The following is a 3,479-nucleotide window of genomic DNA, read 5'->3' on the forward strand; positions in this document are numbered from 1 at the left end:
CCCCCCCCCCAAGAGCCCCAACAGGGGCTATATGGGGGTATAGCCGGCAAAGATGAAGATGAATTCTAGCGTGTTGCATATTTTGCATTTAAATAAAGTTGCTTTTATGTTGCGGCAAAATAAATGTTAAATCTTGATGATCACTCTCACTCACCCACTCACTCACTCAAGATCACTCTCTCACACTCACTTACTTCACCTAGCTTGTTCACTCAATCACTCGGTTACTCTCTCACTCATTCACACCACAGAGTTTGCTGAAAATATTTCAGTTATCAATTCTACACCTACAAACAATGGGTAAAATATAAGTTGTTAACTTGAGTGCAGCGTCACACTGTCCTTGTTATGTCTGTATGTTTTGATGAATAAAAAAAAAAATGGGTAAAATGGGAAGCTAGGCTGGAAAGAGAGTCGGCAGTATAGCCTATAGGTTTGGTCACCAGGCTTCTCTATTTACTGTTTTTACAAATCAGTTCTACGCGTTTCTAGATTTTGTAATGTACGCCTTGTGCGATTCTTTACAATACAATTAACATTTGTATATAATTTCACGTACTCTAAAAAGGCCACTTTGCCTGATGCAAATCGACGTACATGTAAGTGGCGAGGGTCGAACGTATGTTTGATTTCGCCCCCCCCCCTCCCCCTTTAATTCAACGATATTCACATCCCGAAAATGTACACAAATTATCATCCTACTGCGGTTTTTCTTCCACAGAAATGGTCTAAAACTATTCCAATCAACATCAGAATATTTTTCTGCCCGTTTCTAAGCCTTACCTGCTTCCTATGATGGTTTTTCTCTTCACGTAACCCGGAACTCGGGTAGCTTTGTCCTTCCTTCGTCTAGCGAGGTCAGAGGTGAATACCCTTTGGGTCAAAGGTGAAGTTGTCTGCCTGAATACCCACATAGTACATTTGACGTCAGTTGGCACGTTACGTTCTCCTCATAATGTCAACGTTCTAAGTTTCAAACCGACCACCTTAACAACGTAACACGCGTCTGACTTTTGTTTCTGATCTAATACGAAAGAGAGATTTTTAAGGGAATGAATGTCAAGCCAAACTGTTTGGTCTGAATCTTGATTTCTGTGTTTTATGATCAAATCACCTCCTCTGACAATATTACATCCAAGGAAAAAAAAAGCAACACAGAAGGAAACATGTTCAAGGTACATAACGATTTAATTGTGTTAGCGGAAAATTTCTATGGATACATCTTCTAAAAGTAATTCAAAACAAACAGGAACTTGAACTCATATCCAACAAAACGCCTACGTTTTCACAACTGTAAAATACTTCCTACTATAGGAAACTGAAGCAAGTCGGTCATTTTACACTGATGCAAATCAGCATAAAGATTTAACTGCAAACCAAACGCTAGTTTCCTGGCTTAATGTTAGTCAAAAGATATTCTTGTGTCTGTAAGACATACAGGCAAACACTTAGACAAAAAGAAGTACTAACAAGAAATCGAAGCTCCTTCAATGGCTTCATTCAAACAAACTCAACATTAACTTCTACCTTTCAACTACTGTTTACAATCACTTACCGATGACAGGAACTACTAGTAGATACACAGGAAATCTAAGCTCGCACACACACAACACTAACGTCTACATTCCAACTACTGTGTACAAACACAGCACTAATGTCTACCTTTCAGCTTCAACTACTGTGTACAATCACTTACCGATGTTAATTACTGATTAAGTATATGTACATTATCCAATCAATACTATAACGCTTACTATTCTCATTCTACAATTCTAGGTAGCTAAAATAGATTTTGATATCTGATATAACAACAAAGTATATGGGCTACTAAGCGAAACTAAGACTTATTCTTGTACCTAAATTATAGCCATAACTTAATTAGATATTAAAGTAAACAAGTATAGGGATTTTTCTTGGGAAAAACCTTTGCCTACTTGGAAACATCATGAATTCTTACAGAATATTCAGCCTAAATATACCCTTAAGATTCGTATCAAAATATTAAGTAGAGAAACTGTAGTTCAAAGCAGACTGTGCGTACTAAATGTCACTACGAGATGGTCACAGTTGCAGACTTGGTGCCTCTGTATGGACTTTTATATGTCGAGTTAGGGCAGTCTTAGAGGCTGCAGAATAGCTACACTGGTCACACTTGTAGGGTTTTTCTGTTATATGGGCTCTCATATGTTCGGATAAGNGTTTCTGATCTACTTTAAAGAGATATTTTAAGGGAATAAATGCCAAGCCAAACTGTTTGGTCTGAATCTTGATTTCTGTGTTTTATGATCAACTCACCACCTCTGACAATATTCCATCCAAGGAAAAAAGGCAACACAGAAGGAAACATTATGTTCAAGGTACATAACGATTTAATTGTGGTATCGGAAAATTTCTATAGATACAAGTAATACAAACAAACAGGAACTTGAACGCATATACAACATAACGCCTATGTTTTCACAACTGTAAAATAACTTCCCGCTATGGGAAACTGAAGCAAGTCGGTCATTTTACACCGATGCTAATTAGCATAAAGGTTTTACTACAAACCAAACGCTAGTTTCCTGAGTATATGTTAGTCAAAAGATATTATTGTGTCTGTAAGACATACAGGCAAACACTTAGACAAAGTGAAGTATTAACAGGAAATCGAAGCTCCTTCAATGGCTTCATTCAAACAAACTCAACATTGACTTCTACCTTTCAACTACTGTTTACAATCACTTACAGATGTTAAGTACTGTACATTTACATTATCCAATCAATACCAACAATTTTTGGTGTTCTACCACAAATTAAGTTTACTGTTCAAAAATTACAAATCTGGTTATCAAATGATGGATTCGTTTCCAAAATATATGATTGATAGTTAAAGAAAGTATATTTGTCTGGCTAAGAATTATTTTTGTAACTATGTAAGTAAACCACAGTTTTACAGTGATTAAAAAACGCAGTGGACAAAAGTGCCTACGACATTTCGTCAGGAAAAACTTGTATCTTTGCAGATATTATTAGCATATCTTATAATAAATCATGTAGTTAGCCTAAATGTTTTCAAAATTATTCTGCTGTATCCTTAAACTTAATATAATCTGAAAATAGAAAAACTATACTTAAGAGAAGATTATGCACATTAAATGTCACTACGAGATGGTCACAGTTCCAGAGTTGGTGCCTCCGTATGAATTCTTTTATGTCGAGTTAGGGAAGACTTAGTGTCTGTAGAATAGCTACACTGGTCACACTTGTAGGGTTTCTCTCCTATATGGGTTCTCATATGTTTGGATAAGTCAGACTTTTGAGCTGTCCTGTACCCACACTCCCCACACATGTAGGGTTTCTCACCAGTGTGCTTTAGTACATGTCTGTCGAAATGAGCTTTCCATGCTGCAGAATAGTTACACTGGTCACACTTGTAGGGTTTTTCTCCTGTATGAGTTCTCATGTGTCTGGATAAGTGGGACTTGTAAGCCGCCCTG

At 36.9% G+C, this 3,479-nt stretch overlaps 1 pseudogene; it reads right to left on the reverse strand.

Moving 5' to 3' along the window:
- Positions 1 to 3,479, reverse strand: part of LOC109479102 — a 43,173-nt pseudogene that overhangs the window by 38,234 nt on the left and 1,460 nt on the right.

Source organism: Branchiostoma belcheri, unplaced genomic scaffold, assembly GCF_001625305.1.
Source record: "Branchiostoma belcheri isolate BF01 breed outbred unplaced genomic scaffold, Haploidv18h27 scaffold469, whole genome shotgun sequence".
Taxonomy (NCBI): domain Eukaryota; kingdom Metazoa; phylum Chordata; class Leptocardii; order Amphioxiformes; family Branchiostomatidae; genus Branchiostoma; species Branchiostoma belcheri.